The sequence below is a fragment of the Phyllostomus hastatus genome, unplaced genomic scaffold (assembly GCF_019186645.2).
Source record: "Phyllostomus hastatus isolate PE091 unplaced genomic scaffold, TTU_PhHast_1.1 phas_scaffold_78, whole genome shotgun sequence".
Taxonomy (NCBI): Eukaryota; Metazoa; Chordata; class Mammalia; order Chiroptera; family Phyllostomidae; genus Phyllostomus; species Phyllostomus hastatus.
Window position 1 is genome coordinate 64,571,757 of NW_025334041.1, and position 24,598 is coordinate 64,596,354.

Below are 24,598 nucleotides of genomic sequence, written 5' to 3' on the forward strand. Positions count from 1 at the left end.
TTCTCTCACTCTGTGTGGCGGACACGCCTGCGGTTTTGTTCTCTCCTCAGTGCTAGAACACGTGAGGGCAGAAATCTCCACTGGGGAACACAGAGCCCCAGAGCCCATCATCTGATCAGTTATCTCCTCCCCAGACCCTCCTCCTCAGTGCCGTGCGATGTCTCTTCAAGGCGACTCAGAGAGTTAGAAATTAACTACCCCCCATTTTTATTAACCTACTTCTCATCAATGGATACAGCGAATTGGTAGCTAGCCTTATCATTTGCAGCTGACATAATTCCAGCCATTCTGGGAAATGTGCTGTTTATCCTGTTTGGGACAGCTTTATCTTGAGTAAAAAATCCTAATTTCAGTAGGACTTTATGAACTTAGGAAACCAGCTTGTGGCCTTCAGTATTGTCTGAGCCCTGACCACTGTGCATGGGATGACAAAAGGTAGCTGAGGTCATGTCCCCAGAAGCCATTGGGTGTCAGATGGTAAGCATTTGTCAGCTGTGGGTGTTGGTCCACAGAGGGGAGGAAGCCAGGGTGGAATGTTGGCCAAACCACTCAAGGAGACTCTTGTGTAGCTTTGTTCAGTATCTGAAAGCAGCATTTTCCCTCTTGAATGAAGTTTCCATCAAGTAGTTCAGTAGAAATGAAATGCAGCTCACCCAGGGCTGTTCTGGTCCGGCGCTGACCGTCCATAGCCATTCTGCACTGGATGCCCCCAGGGGCCTCGGCGGTGCCTGCTGCCCACTCTGAAGAGAGGTGTCAGGTGCACCAGGGAGGAGGGCCACCACTAGCATTTGTGAGCTCAGAGGCCTCTAATGCAATCACGTGGGGTTTTCTTTATTTTGTCTTTTCAAATAAAAGAGACGATTACATTAGATTTGTCTACAGATTAGGGATCCGGTTGACTCTCTTGGTGTATTTTGCATTTGTAAGGTTCAGGTGAGATGTATACCTGATGATGCCTGCAAGTCTAGGTTGTGTACAGGACTAAGCCAGTCAGGTAGTGTTATTCAGTAATTATGTTTTGCTGCATTAACATCTAAGAGAAAACAGTACCTTTGGGAACTAAGGTGGTGTGTGTGTTCATGGGCTTGTTTTTTGTCACAGCACAACACAGCCACTACCTGATTTGAGAGGCTGAACCCGGCCTCCCAGCGTAGCAGGGTCCAGTCAGATGGCAGTGGCAGCTGATCTTGACCTGAGTCTCGAGACTAAAGTCACCATTATTGGTGATCTTTCTTGGAGAAAGGGCACAGTTGGACTTTGAAATCAGACAAGCATAGGTTCAAATTCTGGCTGTGGGACATCTGGTAGTTTGGTTCCCCGCTGAGCAGTAAGTTTTCTTTTCCAAGGATAGCTGTGACGAAGGATGAGCTGCAGTGAAGGTGGAGCACCAGTGCGGTGTCCTCTCACTGGGCCAGGATAGGCTCTTCTCCTCCCTGCCTGTCCCTTTGCCTCCGTGAGTCAGTGGGAAGGACAGGTGGGATCACCTGAGCTCTCTGAAAGTGAGCCTTTTGATGATTCAGGTCACCTGGGCAAATCTGCCAACTCTTAAGCAGATAGAGCAGATATTGCCCAGCAATATCATGGCCAAAAGGCCCACAGCTTTGTGCCATCAACAGAATGGGGCACTTCCCTCTTTAATTAGCCCTTAATGGCTCCACTGGAGTAAAGCGTGTTAGTGGTGGATGTCAGCCCTGGCCCCCATGGCAGACAAAGGCTAGAAGGACACTGCCAGCACCATCCAGACGCTGTGTCTGGTTCTGTGGCAGGCACTGGGAATTTGGACCAGGACAGCTCTCCTCTTGATGCCAGGCCTTGGGCCAAGGCAGACTGAGGTGCCTGGAGCTGCCCTCAGGGTTGAAGTTGGTGCTGCAGCTCAACGTTACCAGAAGATGTGGGAAAGCCCCAGCTGTGGCTCAGGGGTTTTAAAACACAGTTAAGAAAAAGAAAATCTCAGTGTTATAGAAAATTTAGATATTTCCATGGATTTTGCAGTAGTAAAATTTTGTTTTCAAGGAACCAAATTAATGTGGAAAAGATACATTTGGTGTGTGTTTGTTCCTTTCCACCCCATCCTCCCCTTTGGATTCCAAAAGGAGACGCACATGGTACTAGTGGAGAAATATTTTTAAAGGGAAGCATGCACCTGTGTCATGTATTCCCATTTGCCTGCAGAGGCCTGTGTAAAACATTTTTGAATTCTTGGTTGAAGGCCTTCTATAGTCTGGGGGACCAGGTAGCTGATCGTGTTTGTCTTGCAGTTGTTTTTGCACAAGTCTGTGCTTTTCCAGTGGGTTTAGACCACACCTTGTACTTGACCTGATTTGAAGTGCTCATCCTTAACTGAGGTTTTGAAGCTGATAACCCCACATTATATATAGGCAGTGGGCAGACTTCACTTAAACCCAAAAAGGGAAACATTTGATTGCCCTGTTTTTTCTATTTAGCCTAAGCTTAGTGCATGGACATTTTTGCCAGGGAAGTGCTTTTCTCAAGGAAAACACTGCAACCTTCATTTTTTTACATTTGCATTCCAGGTGGCCATCAGCACCTTTCAAATGAACTTAAAAGAGTGTCACTTTGGCGCTCCCCCACGAGTTCAGATTCTGCTTTTTACATCCCTCCTTTCTGCCTTGCCCCCCATGCCCAGTATCAAAGGACTAGGTCAGAGATCCAGTCCGTTGTTCTCTTACTTTAGGCTCCCACTAGATCTGCTCTTGGGGTGGTAGATTCCTTGAAGGCCTGGATTCCAAACTCGACAGCCTATTAAGGAAAACCTGTAACCTCCCTGAGAAATTAACTCATGTAAAAGTGTGTGTTAATGTCTGTCCTGGCAGGTTATTAGGCTGGTTAAACATGGCACTTCGGAGAGCACAGTGCATGCAGAGGGATACCCATATTGGGACAGCCCAGGCAGCACACCAACAGCCCTAGCATTGGGCCAGGAAGATCTCATGCCCAGAAAGTTCTCTTTGCAACTAAAAGTTTAAGAATATAACTTACATCTAAAAGAACCACTGAATATACTAATACAGTGCTGGTGTTTGTGGGCATGGCTGTGTCGATAAGGTGGATTTCTTCAGTAAGTGGCATATGTAAGGCCGAAGTGAGAAATAAGACTCCTTGGTCAAGATGTCAATCCAGATACCAGAACTTCCAATTCAAATGAGCGTGTCATTTTATTGTAAACCCTTAGCAGAGAGAAGGGCATAATCATCCTGGTATACCTTTAACATCTTGCTGAAATCAAGCCTTCCCATGTGTTTGATTATCACCTTTTTCTTGCATTAAATCATATTTTAAAAAAAACATGCACCCTTTAAAATAGTGCTAGAGAATACATAAAGAGGATTAAGTTTTTAATCACAATTTATGAACTTGCCTTATAACATTTTTATGATAGCCCTACCTGAATTATCTTTTTCTACTTGACTAAAATAGAATTCAATTTTTCTATGGTATATTTAACTTTTGGGTCAATCAAGTAGGGATGAATTAATAGATCTTGCTGAGTGAACTGTCAGGACAGATCCCCTCTGGGTTTGAAATGCAATTACAAATATCAGTGAGCTCACTTTGGAGGTCCACAGACCTCCAGGGTTCCCTCAAAAATGTTAGGCAAGAACTGAAAGTAGCTACCCAAGTGTAGGGACCCTAAGGTGAAAGCAAACTCTCCACAGTCAGGAGGGAGAGGGCTGTAGTCACCCGCCAGTCTTAACTTCCTTGTAGTTTTGGGGTGTTAATCTCAGATTTCCTGCAGGGATGTTTTTTAGCATGAGGCTATGGGTCCAGTAGGTGGCCTCTCTCAATAAATAGCCAGTGCAAGGGACTTCAACACAGGAACAAGTCTCTAAATAATTTCTTTGCTCTCTGCAACCTGACTCCCTAATTAGGCTGCCAGATGTGCTTCCTTCCCACTTGGCAGCTTCCCTTTTGTTTCTGGCAGGCTTCGAAGGCTGTGGGTGGAAAACAGGGAACACTGGGGTAGGAATTCTGAAGAGACTTGGGAATTTATGTAGGGTCCCTAGTTTATGGCCTGCTGTCCCCACTCTCCTCATCCCTTCCATCCTCAGAGTATGTGGTTGACTTCCTGGACCACGGCTTCAGAGCTGATCCAGGGATACAAGGTGGGGAGGTGAGAGCATTTTTCTTTGGGCAGAGGTCAGCAGGTACAGAGCAACTTTTTTCTGGGGTTTATTAGAAATATTTGTGGCAAAGAATCAGTTATTTCTCAAGCAATTACTTAAAATCAAATAAGTGAATGCTCTAATATATGATTTTCTATTTCTTTTCAGATCTCATATATTCCTTTTCTACAAGTGATTTCTCAGACCATAATTCTCTGTTGAGATTTGAGTTGGATTTCAGAATTTGGAGAAATCCTGCAGCTTTGACTGCAGAAGTGTAATCAGCTGAAAAATTTACCTCTTGAGGAGTTGTGTGTTTTGCCAGTCATCTCTTATAGCTGAACACCAAAAGTAAGTTTTCACTTTTCTGCTTTAAAACAGGTGGGAGAAGTTGCTGCTTTTGCTTGAAATACTCAGTGTACACAGTATGTTTTACATCAGTAAAATGGAATTAAATGTAGCCCTGATTTGATGAGCCCCATACTATTTCTGTTTACACGGGACTTGATTCAAAAATTACATTCACTATTCCTGCTTTTAGGGCATGATGGTATTGAGTAGCTAGGAAGTACAGTGTGGGCACCTCCAACCTGTAAAACACCTTCATGCCCAGCTCTGCGGCCCAACAGATCATTCTTGTGTCTGTACAGGTTGGGGTCTTTGTGTTTGGCATTGGGAGTCTCAAGATGAGGAAGAACTGCCTTCAGGACACTTGGTCTAGCAAAGGTTTCATTCCAACTGTGATGCCAAGAAGAGCAGTCTACATCAGAAGAGGCAAACAGATAAAGGGTTCTGAAGAAAGTTTACCTCTTTGTATGAGAAATCTACTTGTGTGTATGAAAATAAAGCAGTGTCTATAATATAGCATGTGGCTTCTGAGATACAAGGGCTCTATAATAGTAGATACTAGACGAAATTATATCTGTAGAACAGAAGTATTTCTTAACCCTAACAAATCATTTGGGACGTTTGATTTAGAATGTAAGAAATACTATATGGTAGTCTGGCTAATGTGGTGTTCCATCTGTGACTATAGTAAGGAGTGCTTCATGGGAAGGCACAATTTCACCTCCAGATCACTGTCTCACAACTATAGGGATAACACCCAAATAGTAGCTTTCTCTCGGAACCTCATTTTGCTTCTGTCATTCACAAATTGTTTTAAACTATTTTAGACGCTATAACTTTGGACTATAAAAATCTTATGGTATGAGTTCTATAAATTTATTAGTTTAGTATAAATTAGAATTTTCATACTCAAAATTTTATAAATGGGTTTTTTCCTCCTTGACCACTTTTTTTTTGGCAGGGGGGAGGATGGCAAGAAGCTAATTCCGAATGTCAATTCTCTTCCCCTTTGATATGTGCCAACCAGAATGGCACAGAATTAATATGTCATATTTCATAAAGGTAGGATTAAGTGTCTGAATGTCTTCGCCTTATTATCCTTGACGATTTCTTTTGGAGAAAATGTCACATTGTCCTATTTATTTAGGGTGTTGCTTGCTGCAATTTCCAGATCTAGGCCCTTGTGTGGAATGGAGAACTTGGCCCTCTTATTGTGCAGGCTAGTGTTCCAAGGCCTCCTCCTCCTCCCTCCCCTGTACTTTAAGCTACTCTGATACTGTCCTCCTAGGATATTGCTGGTCCTCACTAGCTTTACATCCCCAAGCCCCACCACAGCATTGATAGGGAACTCCTGGCCATCTCTTCAGACTTTATGTGAGACAAACACCACTGGGATGTTTCCTGTCCAATCCCAGGAGATTTCCATTATGTTAAAAAAAAAATCTCTTGTTACCTATGTCGACTCAATGTTTTTTATAGTCATGGCAGTGAAACCTTTTAAGACTTAGTCATTTATAAATGCAGTCACATATTTTTGTGACAGTATAAGCTAGAAATTAGTGTAAATCCTCAAATCTGTTCATCAGAATTCATTAATAACTCATCAATAACAGACTCTGACACTACTTCCTTAGAAAGTTCTCGATCATTAGTGACATTAACAGACTTTAAGTTATGGTCAGGGTCCTCTTTTAGAAAACAGTGAGGCAGGGGAAGCGACAGACTCCCTCATGGCAGCATTCTGTGCACAATATTCAGCCACAGTCTGTTCTGCTCTGCACGACAGGTGATGCCTGGATGTGATTTGGTGGAGAGCCATATATACATAAATTGTCGTGAAAGTAGACTTACAGAAATATTTATTCCCCTATAATTTGAAAGAATTATTATTTTACAAGTTCTGAGATCCACACCAAAACCCTGATTTACTTGTTAAAAATTACTGTTGTGGTTTAGAAAAATGTTCAATGGGAAATCATTGGGTATATCCATTAATATAATAAATATTTATTGTGAGCATCAACTGGATTCTAGGCTATTTTCTTTCGGTGACTATGAAAGACTATTTTCTTGTAGTGCTATGTTTTAGCAACTACAATAATAGATAAAATACAGTTTTAGACACTGTTTGTCATGGCCTTGTGGGATGAGGCAGGACCACGACAGCTCTGGTCCTGTGCTAGCTGCTGTGGTCAATGTTCTTATCGTGAGCCTCTGATGCCTGAGGCAGGGTGAACTGACCCTCAGAAAGGAATCTGAAAAAGCCAAAGTATGCTGTGTTAAGTGAATGTTAAAGAATGAGGGGCTGTATGGACAGAGACCTAATGGGTCCTTCCATGGCATAGGCAGGCTGGTGGATTAGATGGGTAACAAGCCCTAAAGTCTACAAGTCACTTAAGCAATAATGGGTTGGGGACCAGGCATATGCCGTTTGGTCAGTGGTCTTTGAAGTATCTGTAGGAAAGTGATATATAATTTGGTTAGCATTATCATTTGCCATGTCTTGGAGGGAATGAAAGCCACACTAGCCTGGAAAAGTGATGAGACATCAGCCCTAGGTGCATTTCCCAATTATTGGGTATTCCAGGTTTGTGCTATCCCAGCTAGACCTACAATGGATCCAGGCTGAGGGAAGCAGTATGGGTGGGTGCAAGAGTGTCCAAGCTGCATCTTAGAGGGGCCTGAGTGGGGTCCCGAAGCCACTGTTTTCCTCCCCAACATTCTCATCTCCAGGAGCCTCCCACTTTGAGGTTTAGAAGCTAAGTCTTCTGAACCCCTGGGCCTGACTTTTCCTCACTTTGGGGAGTGGAGACCATGGGAGGACCATAGTGGCAAAACTCTTCCTTTCCCACTGGAATTGTTAACACATGTTATAATCTGCACTTAGTTCTTCCTGTGTGTAATTGAAAATGGACTGTGGTTCACGTCATTGGAGGCTGGCTAGCATTTACTGAGGAGAGAGAATGAGAAGAGCATTGTGTGCCATGCTGAAAACTTGTAATCCTTTGTAAAACCTTTGGAGACATTTTCAGGAGAGAAGTCTAAGAAGTAGGAGCATGCTGGTGTTCTGAGGGAGGACAGATGGTGGCTTAGGTGACAAGATTCGTGCTAAGCAAGGTAAAGGAGACCTGGATTACACAAACTGCCAGTTGCTGATATGAATATCCAGAGTGGAAATGTTGGCAGCAAGGCTATACATATCATTTTCTTTTGTTTAAGCTTTACTTACATTTAATTGACAGTAAAACTGTAAGATATTTAAAGTGTGCATTGTGGTGACTTTGTATGCGTACATATGGTGAGAAAATTCCCACCATCTGGTTAATTAACACATCTATCACATTGTACATTTGTCCTCTTTGTGACAACATGAAGTTGTATTCTCTTAGCAAATTTTTAAAAAGATTTTATTTATTTCTTTTTAGAGAGGGAAGGGAAAGAGAAAGAGAGAGAGAAACATCAATGTGCGGTTGCTGGGGGTTATGTCCTGCAACCCAGGCATGTGCCCTGACTGGGAATCGAACCTGCGATGCTTTGGTTCGCAGCTTGCACTCAATCCACTGAGCTACACCAGCCAGGGCTAACTTAGCAAATTTTAATGATATGATCCGGGGTTAACAACTATAGTCACCATGCCACACATTGGATTCTCAGACCTTACTCATCTATAGCTGAAAGTCGGTATCCTTTTATCGACTTCTCCTTATTTTCCCCACACTCCAGCCCTGGGAACTACTTCGCTATTCTGTTTCTATAAATTTTGACTTTTTTTTAGATTTTACATATAAGTGACATCATGCAGTATTTGTCTTTCCCTGTCTGACTTTTCATTGCATAGTGCCCTCAAGGTCCATCTACGTTGTAGAAAATAGCAGATGTCCTTTTTCCTCATGGCTGAGTTATATTCCATTGTGTGGGTGTACACATATCATATCTGCATTCATTCATCTATTGATGGACACTTTGGTTATTTTCTTATCTCAGTTATTGTGTATAATGCTGCAATGAACATGGAAGTGAGATATCTCTTCGAGATGCTGTTTTTATTTCCTTTGGGTATATAACCAGGAATGACACTGCTGGATCCATATGGTAGTCCTATTTTTAATTTTTAAAGGGACCTCTGTACTGTTTTTTATAGTCACAGCACTGGTTTATATTTCCACTAACAGTGAATGAGGGTTCCCTTTCTTCACATCCTCACCAACACTTACCTGTTGCCTTCTTTTTTTCTTTGTGTTTTACAGTTGTTCCAATTATTTCCCCTTTGTCACCCTCCACCCAGCCCGCCCCACACTTCCATAGTCAGTTCCCACCCCATTGTCCATGTCCATGGGTCTTTCATATATATGTCCTTGACTAAATCCCTTTACCTTCTTTCTAACAGTCCCCTCTTCCCCTCATATCCTTGTCAGTCTGGTTCTATTTTGCTCATTAGTTTATTTTGTTCCTTAAATTCCTATTATAAGTGAGAGCATATGCTAATTGTCTTTCACTGATTGGCTTATTTCACATAGCATGAAAGTCTCCAGTTCCATCCATGCTGACACAAAAAGTAAGAATTCCTTCTTCCTGCTGCGTAGTATTCCACTGCATAAATGTACCACACTTTTTTGATCTATTCACTTACTGATGGACACTTAGACTGTTTCTAACTCTTGACTATTGTAAATAGCACTGCTGTGAACATAGTGGTGCATAAGTTCTTCTGAATTGGTGTTGTAGGACTCTTAGGGTACAATCCCAGCAGTGGAATCACTGGGTCAAAAGACAGTTCCATTTTTAATTCTTTGAGGAAATTCTATACTGTTTTCCACAGTGGCTGTACCAGTCTGCATTCCCATCAACACTGCAGTAGTGTTCCCTTTTCTGTACATCCTTGCCAACACTTGTTTGTTGATTTATTAATGATAGCCATTTTGGCACGTGTGAAGTACTATTTCACTGTGGTTTTAATTTGTGCCTCTCTGATGGCTAGTGATGTTGAGCATTTTTTCATATGCCTATGGACCCTCTGTCCCTGGAGAAGTGTCTATTCAGGTCCTTTGCCCACTTTTTAATTGGAGTTTTTGTCTTCCTGATATTAGGTTGTATGAGTTTTTTACGTATTTTGGAGATTAAACCCTTGTCTGATGTATCATTGGCAAATCTGTTCTTTCCAGTCAGTTTCCTTTTCATTTTTATGATATTTTCTTTAGACATGCAGAATCTTTTTGATGTAGTCCCATTTGTCTATTTTTTCCTTTATTTACCTTGCCTTACAAGATATATCAGCAAAAATGTTGATATGTGAGATACCTGAAATTTTATTGCCTATGTTTTCCACTGGGATTTTTATGGTATCACAAGTTATTTATAAGTCTTTTATCCATTTTGAATTTATTCTGGTGTATGGTGTGATTGGCGGCCTAGTTTAATTTTTTGCATGTACCAGTCCAGTTCTTCCAGCACCCTTAATTGAAGAGGCTATTTTTACTCCATTGTATGCTCATGCCCCTGTGTCAAATATTAATTCGCCAAAGAGACTTGTGTTTATTTCTAGGTTCTCTGCTCTGTTCCATTGATCTCTGTGTCTTTTCTTATGCCAGTACCAGACTGTTTTGATTTTAGTGGCCTTATAATATATTTTGATATCAGGTATTGTGATCTCTCCTACTTTGTTCTTCATTCTAAAGATCGCTGAGGCTATTAGGGATTCCTTTGGTTCATATAAATGTTTGGTAGTATTTGTTCTAGATCTGTGAAATATGGTATTGGTATCTTAATAAGAATGATGTTTAATATAGATTGCTTTGGGTAGTATGGACATTTTGATCATGTTAATTCTTCCAATCCTTGAACATGGTATATTTTTCCATTTATTTGTGTCTTCCTTAATTTCTTTCTTCAGTGTTGTGTAGTTTTCTGAGTATGGATCTTTTACCTCCTTGATTAAATTTATTCCTACGTACTTTTTGTTGTTGCTATGGTAAATGGGATTTTTTTCTTATTTTCTCTTTCTGATAACTCATTGTTGGTTTACAAAAATGCCATCAATTTCTGGATATTGACTTTGTATCACACTACTTTGTTGAATTCACTTATTAGGTCATACAGTTTTTTGGTGGAGTCTGTAGGGTTTTCTATGTACATTATCATGTCATCTGCAAAAAAAATGATAGATTTACTTCCTCCTTTCCAATTTAGATGCCTTTTATTTCTTTTTCTTGTCTGATTGCTGTGGCTAGAACTTCCAGTACTATGTTGAATAAGAGGGGTGAGAGTGCACACCTATGTCTTGCTCCTGACCTTAGGAGGAAAGCTTTTAGTTTTTGCCTGTTGAGTATGATGTTGGCTGTCAGTTTCTCATATATGGCCTTTATTATGTTGAGGCCCTCTATTATTATGTTATCTCCCTCTATTCCCACTTTGCTGAGTGTTTTTATCACAAATGGGTGCTGGATTTTATCAGATGTTTTTCAACATCTATTGATGTGATCATGTGATCTTTGTCCATTGTTTTTTTGATGACAACCATTCTAACAGGTGTGAGGTGATAATCTCATTGTGGTTTTGATTTGCATTTCCCTGGTGATCAGGAACATTGAACACCTTTTCATATACCTTTTGGTCATTTGTATGTCATCTTTGGGAAAACATCAATTCAGATCCTCTGGATTGTTTGTATTTTTACCAGGTCATGTGAGTTTTTTAATATTTTGGATATGTACATAATTTGCAAATATGGGGTTAGCCAAAAAGTTCATTTTGTTTTTTTCCATATGATGGCTCTAGTAGTACTTAGTTGTCTTTAACTTCATTCAAAACAATTTTGTTAGATCGTGTTGTGACAGCTGTCATATGAATGTTCATTTAAAAAAACATCAAAATTGGTGAATTTTTGTGCTGTCATTTTAATATTGAAGATGGAAGAAAATATGCAACATTTTCAGTGTGTTTTGCTTTATTATTACAAGAAAGCTAAAATGCAGCTTTAATGAAAAAAAAAAAGATTTGTGCAGTGTATGGAGAAGTGCTGTGACTGACCGAATGTGACAAAAGTGATTTGCAAAGTTTCTTAGTACTGTTGACATTTTGGCCAAATAATTCTTTGCTGTGGGGCTGTCTTGTGCATTGGAAGATGTTTAGCAGCAACTCTGCCCCTACCCACGAGAAGACAATGGTGGGAGATAGCCAACATACTCAAAATACCCAAATCAATAAAGTTACTAGTGAAAATCAAAAACATTTATTTTACAGAAAAAGCTAAATGGACTTTTGGGCCAGTTCGATGTTTTCTCCCATTCCGTAGGTTGCCTTTTCATTTTGTTGATAGTTTTTTTTTTTGTTATTTTTGTTTTTGTTTTGCGGTGCGAAAGCTTCTTAGTTTAATATCTCAATTTGTGTATTTTCACTTTTGTTGCCATTTATTTTGGTATCATATCCAAAAAATCATCACCAAGACCTAGGTCAAAGAACTTAATCTCTGTTTTCTTCTAGGAATTTTATGGCTTTAAGTCTTATGTTGAACTTCCCACAGCACCTTTGTACAAAGCAAAGCATCATAACATTGCAGATGGACATTTCTTTATTGTAGTCAATGAACTCATCATTTTTTTAAAGATTTTATTTATTGATTTTTAGACAGAGGGAAAGAGAGGAAGAAAGAGAGGGTGAGAAACATCATTGTGTGGTTGCTTCTCACATGCCCCGCACTGGGGAACCTGGCCCGCAACCCAGGCATGTGCCCCAACTAGGAAACAAACCAGCCACCTTTGGTTCACAAGAATGCGCCCAACCCACTGAGCCACACCAGCCAGAGCAGCATTTTCTAATAGTTGAGGTGATGATCACAGTTTAGCCAAATGTGCTTCTTTTCTCCCTTAGCTAACATGCCAGCATGCATTAAACTGGGTGGTTTCCTAGAAACCTGGAGAAACAGATTAAAAACAGAAAAAGCAAATTTCTGATCACCCCCCACAACACACACGCAGACCTTTTTTTACTCTGACAGATTGTAGAAGCCAGATTCATAACATTCTGATCATTTCTCCATTATTCTGAATTTTACCTTAAAGTTTACAAAGGAATTTTCATAAATACTCTTTAGAACTAAGTGTTGTGGTCCTCCTGCCCCACTTTCATAAAAGAAGGAAATGAGCCAGGAGAAGTTACTTTACCTGCCACTTTATGGGCTTGACATGGAACAGTGACCCAGAACTCAGTCTGCACACTGGTTGCAGGTGCACTGACCTAGCAGTGCTCAACAGTCCCTGGAGCAGGCATGTAGATGATATAGATGTGACAGAACAATACTAAGACACAGGCCTTCAGTGAGAGTGTAGCAGCAGTTCCAAAATTAGAAAAGGTAAAGTGTTTTTCTTGCCCTCTGTCCTCCAGAAAAACAAATGTATTTCTGCTGAGTGTGTATACTGCAGGGTAGGGGATGTAGGCTTTTAGCAAATGACACCTTGCACAGGTCAGTCTTTTGGAAGACTGTGTATGTTTGTTACCTTCTTTGTGGTGATGATACCAAGGTGTATGCATAGGTCCAAATTCATCAAATTGTACAGACTAAATATGTGTAACTTTGTACTTATTAAATAAACTGCAATAATGTTAAATTATAAATTGCTGTGGCAGTATGAGAATCCTTTACATACAGATGACCAGGGTGTGACCGGAATACACATTTCCATATGTATCTGAAGAGTGTACATGGACAACTTCTGCACTGTCTTCCATGGCAAACTTGCCAGGTGGTCCAGAGCACTGGGGGGAAGGTTGGCGGTGGTCCCTGGGACCTCTTGCTTTCTTCTGTTACTGTTGTGCCTCAGTGTAGAGAGTGGAAAAGCATCTTGAGTTTTAGGTTTTTGCCTATCAAAATCAATTTTCCTATGGACTTTAATGATAACATTATAGATGTTTTCACTGGAAATAGTACTGACTGCAAGATGTCAAAATGGTTATGAAAACATTATGAGTAAATCAAACCATAAAAGATCACAGGTTAAGGGAAATGGTTTTTCATACTGTATTAACAAGCAAGATACTGACAAAAGCAAATTTCGAATGGAAACTATACCCTCCGTGCTTGCTGAGAGGGAAGTAACTGTATCTACCTGCCAGGTCCATGACTGGAGACCCACTTGCATCTTGATGTGAAAAGACATTGACCCTCTCAGCCTCTCAAAGAGTTGAATTTGACCAACAATAGCATTGACAAATGAATTGGTTGGATTTCATTCTGACTGCTCTCTGAAAGAAGACCCTGACATTTTAATCCAGTGTGGTGGTTCCTGGGGCTTGACTCTGCAGTCTCCTCTGTGGATCCTGCTCAGGCTGCAGTGAGGGCATACTGTGGTCAGTAGCAGCCCAGGGCCAGCACAGGGCCATAGTGGACTCCAGCCCCTCACCTCACCCGCACCCACCATGGGAAGCAGAATCCTTTGTTTCCGTAGAATGCTGCTTCCTGCTCTTTCCTCACATTCAGCATTCATTGGGAATGAGTGGGTAACTGAGACCCCCTGCCCCCAAAAGGTTAAGAGGAATGGTCCGAGCTAAGATCAGAAGAGCCAGAGAAAGCTATTGATCTCCAGAGCCTGAGACAGGAATGCCTTCCCTGGATCTGGTGGAGGCCTCTTTTATGAGAGAAACGAAATACAGGCCATCTTCAAATAACTGTGTCTTACAACTGGGAAGCTCATTTTAAAGACAGTTGTAAAACATTGGCCATATTTTCCTGGTGGGTAGATCCCAAGCCTCTTTAGTGTGTGCCTGGAACAGATGTGTCTAGAGAAAACATGAGTGTGTATGTATGTAGGAACTGGCGTCTGTTAGATTGTGGGTTGTTTTTTTTTTTTTTTTAATCTTCACTCAAGGACATGCTTACTGACTTTAGAGAGAGGGGAAGGAAGGGAGAGAGAGAGGGAGAGAAACATTGATGGGAGAAATATTCATTGGCTGCCTCTTATATGTGTCCCGACCAGGGATCAAATCTGAGACCTTTTGGTTTATAGATTGACGCCCAACCAACTGAGGCACACCAGCCAGGGCTCAACTGTGCTTTTCATGGGTGTGTGTTAACCTCTAGGCCTTAGTTTCTGTGAGAGTAACATGGAGGGACTAGGTAAATGCTGGGTTTATGATCTTTGAATTCTAGGGACAGGACTTCAAGGACAGCTTGGTACCACAGCCCTGGCTGCTACATCCCACAGACATGTGGGAGAGCCCAGTCCTCCTCCCCCAAGTGCTGTAAACACCAGATCTCATCTACCACCTGAGTTGCAACTCCAGGAAAAGGGACCCGGGAATTCCCCGGGAAACAAGCTGCTGATGCTGCCAGCTTTTATTGGCTGAGTGGACCAGTTACAGAGAGAGCTAGAACTGTGATCATGAGCTTGGAAATGGAGTGGAGAGGGATGCATCACAGCCCCCGCCTCACTCTTCACTTTGCGGAAGCAAGCACGCAGGCCTCAGGGAGCTCTGTAGGTCAGAACCTGCTGGCTGCATGCATGCATAGTGAGCCAGCGACCCGGGATAGGCAGATGGACCTGGGCAGTTAGTGCCAAAAGCTTCCATAGGTTCAGATGTGCTGATGCAGGTGAGAACCACTGATGTAAATGTTTTCATCAGAACTGGTCCCAAATCTGGTTCCTCCTCATAATCATGCATGAACCCCAGGCCCAGGTCCCAGCTCCAGGCATTAGATTTGGGGAAGCCTGGGCATTTGTGCCTATTTTTAAAGCTTGTCCAGTCATTCTGATCAGCCATTTTGGAAACTGCTAATGTGCATCCTGGATTTTATATCCTCTCCTGATTGGAGAGATAAGGGGCTGTCTGTGATTGAGAACATAGGTAAGATAAGAAGAGAGGGGGAAAGTGACTATCACCATGCAGTGTTCCCGTCTTTTAGCCAAGAAATGTGCATTTGTTTTGAGGAGGCATTAGGAGCTTAGGCCTCACTGCAGACCTGCCTGCACTGAGGGGCCTGGACATCAGTGTCCACTTTAAAGGGACATTTTTTATCTGCGGTTCTTCGCTTGAGAATTTTCATATATTCACACCTTAGAGAATTCATGAGACTTAAAAAAATTTCATTCAAGCCCTGGCTGGCGTAGCTCAGTGGATTGAGCACGGATTGTGAACCAAAGTGTTACAGGTTCGATTCCCAGTCAGGGTACATGCCTGGGTTGCAGGCCATGACCCGCGGCAACCACACATTGATGTTTCTCTCTCTCTTTCTCCCTCCCTTCCCTCTCTAAAAATAAATAAATAAAATCTTTAAAAAATTTCATTCCATAACTAATTATAGTGTTTATCAGCAATTTTGATTTTTTTACACATATGGAAGTTTATTTCACAGACTCAAAGTCAGAGGTAGGCGATTTGGAGCTGGGGTGTGGTAGCTTTGCACCAGAGAATCCTCAGGGACCCAAGTTCCTTTCGGCTTCCATTGTGTTCTACCCAGGAACTGGCCCTGGCTCATGGTCCATGATGAAGCTCCAGCTGTCAGACTCATTTCAGCAGGGTGGAGAAAAGGGAGAAGATGGGACAAAGACTTGTGTCAGCCTCATCTTAGATGAAAGTATCTAGAACACACCACATCATTCTGGTTTTTGATCTTTACAGTGAGTTAGCTCTCAAGGGAGATTGATCTTAGGCACAGAAATCTAACAAAATACCATGAAGAAACAGGAAGTAGCTTGGGGCACTGTGGTGCGTAGAACGAACGAAAAACGAGAGCTTCGGTGCTTCTCTCTCTGCCTTTTGTTCCCTGTGCCTCATGCTGTTTACTTGGGGAGAGCCCAGCTCAGGGGATAGTGGGTTTCCTTCTGGAAAACATGCCTCAGGGTCAGTAGGAAATCATGTAGCAGATACTGTTCTCTGTGAAAGGACTCTTGTAGGGATTTTTTACAAAGTCCTTTCTTTGGCTCAATTGTTTCAAGCCTAATATCTGGGTTATCTGCAGAGCACAAAAGGAATGTGAAATTGTTAGAACTTTGCAAAAGGCAGCATACACAAAGTCAGTCCTTCTCTGTCAATTACATCACATCCCAAGGACATTTGTGATGGTTCCATTCCAGAACCAGACCCTCGAGCTCTCAGGGTAGAAGTCCCTTGTGTCTTAGTATCCTGGTGATCCCTCTATCTTAGAGTTCCTGGCAGTGCAGGATTCCCCAGGATCTTCTGATTAAATGAATGATTGCATTATGGATGGCCTTCACAACTCTAGAGCTGGGTGCTAGGACATTCTGTGACCCTTGAAGGCTAACCCCACGGGGCCAAGTTCTGTCCTCTTGGGTGTTTTACTTTCACTGTGAATGATGTTTGTGAGGAGGCCTGTCATTCTGACTGTCTTAGGAATGGAAAACTTACTAAAAAGGCTTTTGTATAAAATACTTGATCACTTGGGTTTTTTATGCAAAAATATAACTAACAAACCAAAAATTCCAGATTAGAACCAGATTCCAGTGGATTCCAGTAAAGGGCTCTGACTCCTTTTTATCAACCAGCACCCCTGAGTTTGGGCCATTGCAAATGTGTCCCCACAGCACCTATCCCTTCAACACTGGGTACCCACCAAGCAGGTGTCTTTGCCACTGGGAGCTTCTCTGTGTCCTGCATCATAACCTAGCACACTTTAGACACCTTTTATATATGTATATAGTATATTAACAATGAAAGGATGGAAATGATATGTTGTGCAAACATTGATCATAATTAAAAGAAAACATGAGTGACTTTTAATATCAGATACAGTGTAATTCAGAGCAAAGAAAATTACTAGGTATGGAGGATCCCATCCAGGATACTGTAATACATTTGGTTGTCCCATGTCCTAGGCTGTGATAATCTCAGGCTTTCCCTGTTTTTGATGACCTTGACAGTTTTGAGAAGGGTGTCCCTCAGTTGGAATTTATCTAGTGTTTTTCTCATCATTAGACTAGTACAGTGCTTTAAACCTTTTTCATCTCATGGCCACATAAACTAAATACTAAAGTTCTGTGGTATACCAAAAAATATATTTTTCCTGTTCTGACAAAAATGTATGTATAATTTTGATTCATTCACACTTAATGGCTATTTTTGTATTGGTGTTACAGAACAGGGCTGGGGTGGGGTTACCATATACTATTACTGAAAGGACCCCCCACTAGGTTCGTTATGCCCACCACCAGAGGAAAGATGTCTCTCAATGCCAGAGAATTTTGAAAGGAAAGGAGATGTTTATTTAAAGCTACACAGACTTAAAGTAGTGACCCAATGTCTTCATTAAAATATTAAAGTCTTTTAGGATACCTACAGATGCACACAGTCCTTCCTTCTCCCTCTGCCCTAATCTGGTGTACCATATCTCAGGAAAAGGAGTAGAAGGCAGTGATTCAGGCTCCTGGCACCAACAGCTGTGTTGCCGTCCAGGCAGGATCTCCAGTTAATCCAAAATCATGTGGCATTTCTTATGGCCCACCAACAAAAGTCCTTACACTCCTTTTTATCCAGGCAAAGTCTCTCCTGCTTCCTAAGCCACATGGCAAAAGGGAGCACCCCAAAGCCACGTGGTCCTCATTCTCGCCAAAGCTGTGGGGGTCCGCACTCTGCCAAAGCCTCGTGGTTCCCTCCAATGGCTGCTGCACCTGGGTTTAAATCCCTGCGCCAGTCTTCCTCTGCAGCCCCATTTCCGACTCCTCCTACAATCGGCTACACCTGCCAGCATTCCTGTATCCTTCCAGCTTTATTGGGCTGCCATAGTGAGTCTGGGCAGGCGTGGCCCCGTGGCTTGGAGCCAACCATTTCCAAGCTCTCACGCAGGCACTGTAACCAGGGGGAGTTGCCTCCCAGTTATGTCTTGGGTGGGAGTCACTCCTTTCTTCCTGGTTCAAAGCATGGCCACAGCTACTGAACATATCTATGAAACCAGTTAAAGGCTATAGATATGCTAAATGACCATGCCAGAGGTTAGCTGCAAAGCTGTGGCTGTACAAAACAGCTCTGCATGTTCCTGCTCCATGTGTCCCTTCCCCCAACTCACACCTGTGTGGGGGAGGGGGGAGGACATCCTATATATCTTTCTAATATTTCCTGGATACCTTGAGTTTTAGACCCCATTCCAAATCCCTATTTGAGGCCCCCCTTTTGGCCACACCCTGTTATGTTGGCTGTTGCCTTTTTTTTTTATAATCTAAGGGGAAAGAGGTCAGTGCCCCTGACTAAATAGTCAGGAATCTCTTGTTTTAAAAATTCTTGCAGCACACTGGTTGCAAATCACTGGAATAGGGTTATGGGGTTTTGGGGGGAAGACCACAGAGGTGAAGTGCCATTCTTATTGCATCATATCATGAGTGCACATTGGTCATCGGACTTTCAATGTATTGTTGACTTTAATCACCCTGTCAGGTTTCTCTATGCTGAAGTAATTCTTTCCTTGTTCCAAGCTGCCCTCTTTGGAAGTCTCTAGGTGCAGCCTACACTTAAGATGGGGAGTTAAGCTCCACTTCTTTGAGGGAGGAGTCTCTACATAATTTATTTAGAATTCTCCTGGAGCAATCTGTCTCTTTCACCCATTTGTTTACTTATTCAATCATTCATTTCCCTTCTTTTTAAAAATTAGTTCCAACATATACATGCACAAGTCTAAACAATATTGTTTCGATTGCTTGTTTGAGGGCTTTATGAAAATGGAACCATGTGGGATATAGTTAGTCCTTTGCCTTTTTGCTACCCAGAGTGGTTTCGGACAGTCATTTGGGGAAGCCATCCTCTTTCACTGCTGTGCAATATTGAGTTGTGTGACGGTAGACCCATTTATCACTGTTGACTGGGTTATTTATTCCACTTCTTTAACTGTCATAAGCAACACCATCCTGAGCACTGTTGTGCAGATCCCCTGACTGCCAGAGTTCTCTCCTGCCAATAAGTGGAAGTGGAGTTGCTGCCTTGTACAGCATGTCAGTGCTCACCTTTACAACATAATTCCAAATTGTCGTCCCATTTTACTCTCTACAGCAGAATGTGGAGATTCCCTTTGCTTCACGACCTTCCTGACACTTACCTCATCATGTATTTCAGTTTTCCATCTACTGTAAAAGGCTATCTCACTGTGATCTCAGCTATGAAAGTAGTTGAGCTTTTTTGTTTTTTCACCATTTATGCTGTCCTTCTGTGCATTGATGTCTTTTGCTTGCTTTTCAAATGAGTTGTGGGTCTAGTTCTTCTTGAATTGTAAGTTTTTATGTATTCTAGATACCAGTTCTTTATTTTTATTTTTATTTTTTAAAGATTTTATTTGTTTATTTTTTAGAGTGAGGAAGGGAGAAAGAGTGGGAGAGAAACATCAACATGTGGTTGCCTCTCACACACCCCCTACTGGGGACCTGGCCTGCAACCCAAGCATGTGCCCTGACTGGGAATTGAATCAGTGAACCTTTGGTTCACAGGCCAGCGCTCAATCTGTTGAGCCACACCAGCTAGGACCACTGTTTATGAACTTGAGTGCTTTCACATAGAAGGGTATTTTGTATTCTAATAGGCCTACTGAAAGGCCCTATCCATTTTGTGTTGTTTCAGTGTTCCAACAACTTTTTTTTTAACACAAGAGGTTGGAAAAAATGAGTATAAAGTTCTTAAATGCTGGAATTTTATTGACAGTACTTAGGTTATTTTTGCTAGCCTTAGACGATGCATCTTAGTAATTTAAAGAGCTTCTCTAAGCTTTTTCATTATCTATTGCAGTGCTAGTTGGTTGTTCGGAAGAGCTAGAAGATTTACTCTTCATTCATTGATCTGTATTTCATGAATATTGATGTATATTCCATGTGCTTTCTCCCTTTTACTCAAAGTAGCTGAACAGTATAAAATTTAAATTTTTAATTGGAATTCTCCTATGGCCTCCATGAGTAAAGAGCCCTTATATAGAATAAGCATAACTGTAGCTAAATGTGAGATTGTGGTAGATGAAGCCTCTTACATTTGAATCCAACTGCAAATGAGGACTTCCGGTGTAGGAGGGCTGACACCACGAGGGGTTTGGGTGGAGGAAGCCCTGGACAGCTGCAGAGAACATGTCTGCAGGCCTCATCCACTCAGTCCTGCACATACTTGCTGCGTATGTTGTGGGCTCAGGCCCTTCTAACTGCTCTGTTCATGAGGAGACGAAGTCCTTATCCTCAAAGAATTGCATTGAGTGAGGGAAAATAGACAATCAGTCAATAAAACTATGTGTAAAATACTGGTCAGTGTCATGGAAAAAGGAAAGAGCAAGGTGTGCAGGGGAGGCTGCAGCCATTGTAGACCTGGTGGGGTGGGCAGAGAGTTGGATTTAGTCAGGAATGGGTTGTGAGAGGGGGAGGGAACAAAGAGAGGTGAACAGATCCTGAACAAAGTGAGGGAACAAGGTGTGCAGATGTCTGGGGGACAGTGCCCCAGGCAGCGTGGTGAATGCAGGGGCACTGGGTCCAGAGCTCCTGTGGTTGTTCAGAGGAAAAGCAAGGCAGGAGGAGCCAGGGGTGTGAGTTTGAAGAAAGAGCCCAGGACCAAGTTGTTTTTGGCTTTGGGTTTATATTCTTTATGATGGGAAGCTACAGGGAGGTGTGAACAGAGCAGCGACACAAATCTCTGTCCATTTTCCAGTTGTCACAAGGCTGCTGTTAGGGAAACAGGTTGGAGCTGTGTGGAGGGAAAGAACCAGACCTGTAGGAAGAAGTCGTGCAGTCCAGGTGGGAGCTGGCTTGGAGCAGCACAGTGGAGGGGCCAGGACTGGTTGGTTTCCAGACAGATTTTGAAGGCAAGCCACTGGGGTTTACTGAAATGGATGAGAAGTGTGAGAGAAAAGTCTAAGATTTTTGGCCTGATGAGCAACTGGGTGAATGGGTTGTCTTCTGTGTCATTTGCTGGGAAGGGAACATTGTGGGCTCAGGAGGTTTTTGTTGTTATTTATTTGATTTGATTATTTCTGTTGTGGTAGGAGGAGTGAAGAGTTCTGTTTGGAAATGTTAAGTCTGAAGTGCATGTTAGACATCCAGGTGGTGTTGAATAGGCAGTTGGGAACAGAAGTCTGGCATTCAGGGAGAGGCCAGGAATGGAGACCTACATTTGGGAGCAGCCTGGGTAGAGGTGGTGCTCAGAGTCAGGAGGATGGATAGACTCAACCAGGGAGTGGGGATGGAGTAGGGGCCCCAGACAGCCCGGCTACTCCTGCATCTGTGGGTCAGAAACACAGGTAGGAGCCCGCAAGGAGACTGAGAAGGAACAGTCAGGGAGGAAGAGAGAAGAGCAGGGCTATGTGACTGAGGAGCCAAGTGAAAGGCATGTTCTGGAACGGGTTGTTGGACAGTGTCAGCTGTCAGTGTACAGGTAAGATGACCTGGAGGAGAGAAATATTCATGACACAGTGGCACAGGCAGATAACTGTAGGAGCAGATTCCTTCAGGAGGCAAGAGGGGGTGGTATTCAGTGCACAGAGGACAGGCCTCGGAAGAACACCCAGATTCTCTCCCCAGAACAGAGAGACAGTACATTGTTCCCAGGTGTGGATAGATGTTTCCTTCTGACTGCTTATGTTTTCCTCAGTGAAACAAGAAGCAAGGCCATTCATCACCTGAGACCGCAGAAGAGGGGAGGAGATAGGAGTAGGTGGAGAAGAAAGGCCTGCAATAGACTCCTCACAGAGGCAGAGAGGGACATGGAGTGGGTTGCCAGGCAGCACCAAGGGCTGGCCTGAGCCAGTGATCAGAAGTCTTAAACAGGACTGGTCTCAGGTTGTGAGTGCTTCTGTTACATATTCAACTGCTCAGGCAGGTGTGGAATATGTGTACATGCCCCCTTCAGACTTTTGGTGGCCTTGTCAGACTCCTGATTTATAGTCACTGAGATCTCTGCAAGTGCTCTTAACATGTGTTACTTTGCTTTGGCTTACCTAATTCAAGGGTAAAAATAATCAGGCTTGGAGTCACATGAAGTATGTACAGCAGAGACTGTAGGTGGGATCAGGAGGTTTGGCACAAGTTAGTGAGGAGGTGGGGATGGGACCGAGCCTGGAGAACTAGGCTGAGGGAGGAATGGGTGGTGGGAGAAGGTGGCTGTGGTTATGGAGGGGGATGGTTATGGAGGGGATATGTAGTCAGCAGGGCAGACACTAGAGAAGTAAGTTAGGTAACTAGTGCAGAGTATTACTTAAAAGCATTGTTTAGCAGGAGGGAAGGTTAGTTCGAAATCAAATACTATCATTTTGACAGAATAGTATCTTTCTTCAACAGCATTGTGACTCAGGAGCTAGACTAGAATTAATACAGGAGTCTCATGTGTAAAATGTACCAAAAGTGGGATGTAGATCCTGCTGGTTACTGTGAAATCAGCCATATTGATTCTGAGACTGGGGCAGAAGAGACACGAGGTGAACCTGCAGAATCCTGTGGTGCCAGAAGTAAGAATGTGCTCAACACACACGCACACACGCGCACACACACATGCACTTTCACACACTCACACCTGCACACATACTAGTCTACACACAAAACACACATGCTCTCACACACACTTGCATACCCATACATATGCACTTTCATGTATACTCACACCTGCACATGCTACTCTACACACAAAGCACACACATGCTCCCACACACTCATACAATGATAGTGGTATGTCAAAGGGACGCAGGATACAACTGAAAGAGCACTCAGTAGCCAACGTTAGAACAATTGGAGCAATAAAATAAATAAGTATTGGATTGTAGCCCATATAAGTAAGTGATTGAATAGATTTTTAAAACGTGGGAAGAGAGACAAGTCTCTTGTGCAAAATTCCAAAAAAATTTTGTAGGTAGTCTCCCTCAGGGAGTGGAGTATAACTCCTGCCCTTAAGTGTGAGCTGTGCTTGGAGACGTCCTTCCAAACAGCACAATGTGGAAAAGGAAAAAAAGAATGACTTTACAGTGGAAAGACCCAGCAGACACTACCCCAGCCAGGTGATTGAAGTTGACATCAGCAGTGATAAGTCATGTTGATGATGTGTACCCTCAATACAGTGCAGTGACAAGGACACTTTAATGCTGTGGTCATCCTCCCCTCAAACCCATAACGTCTGTCTTATGAAGAGAAAAATATCAGACAAATCCCAACTAAGGGACATTCTACAAAATACCTGGCAGATATTCCTCAAAACTATATAGGTCATTGAAACAAGGAGAGTCTAGGAAACTGTCACAGCCAAGAGGACCTCAAGGAGATACGCCTACTAAATGTAATGTGGTGTCCTGGGTGGGATCCCAGGATTAAAAAGTGGGGGAGGGGCATTAGGTAAAAAACTAAAGACATCTGAGTAAAATATGGACTCCAGTTAATATATCAATATTAGTTTATTAATCATTACAAATATACTATACTGATGTAAGATGTTAATAATAGGGAAACTAAAAGTGTTCTAAAAAATAAAATTTATTGTAAAAAATTAGTACATATGCTAGAAATCTGTATTTCCTCATTCTGTTACCATGAGTAATAGGGAAGATTTCCTTAAAAGAATTGTACACTCGAAATAAATTTTAGCATTTATTTTTCCAAAAACATTTGTAGAGGTATCTGTGTGGTGATTAAACCCTGGGTAGCCCTTGTCCCCTCTCATGCACTCAGTCCCTGCCTGCCCAGGACCAGGCTCTCTGCTTAGCATGATGGGCAAGGGTCTCCATCCCCAAGGCAAGGTACAGAGGGGCTTTCTGTAGCTTCTACTTCTGTTAAAGCGGGAAATCTAATGCAGAATGCTTAAGAATGGGCATAAGCCATGTATATCTGAAGAACTAAAATGATCTTGGTAACTTAATCATATTTGACAGTTGTGAGACCCAAATAATACAGACTTGTATGTTTTTTTTAATTAATGTGCTTCTTTTTTCACCCTTGTATGTTTCAGAATTAGTCAGAGAATCATGAGTAATAGGTGATAAGTAAGGCCAAAACAAAGGTCGAGTATTGATTGATGTGGCTGAATTCATTAGGAAGAGCTGAGGAAGCTAATGACATATTTTGATAAGTTTATGAAATAGATGCTTAAGTTATAAAAGTTACAACTACTTTTCTAGTTGTGGAAAACAATAGGCCTAATAAATTCCTAAAAATGGTGACCGATGGCTGTTTGTCTCCTATGTGAGTAGT

The 24,598-nt window shown here is 42.3% G+C and overlaps 1 protein-coding gene across 5 annotated transcripts in view; it reads left to right on the forward strand.

The window, feature by feature from the left end:
- The window catches only part of NCK2 (NCK adaptor protein 2), a 149,210-nt gene that overhangs the window by 63,339 nt on the left and 61,273 nt on the right, over window positions 1–24,598 (forward strand). For 3 of the 5 annotated variants that reach the window (XM_045828121.1, XM_045828119.1, XM_045828120.1), the window contains one exon: window positions 4,293–4,475. The exons of the other annotated variants lie outside the window; for them this stretch is intronic. The gene's annotated coding sequence lies outside the window, so the exon portion shown is untranslated. The remainder of the gene's footprint in view (window positions 1–4,292; window positions 4,476–24,598) is intronic. 5 annotated transcript variants of the gene reach the window in all.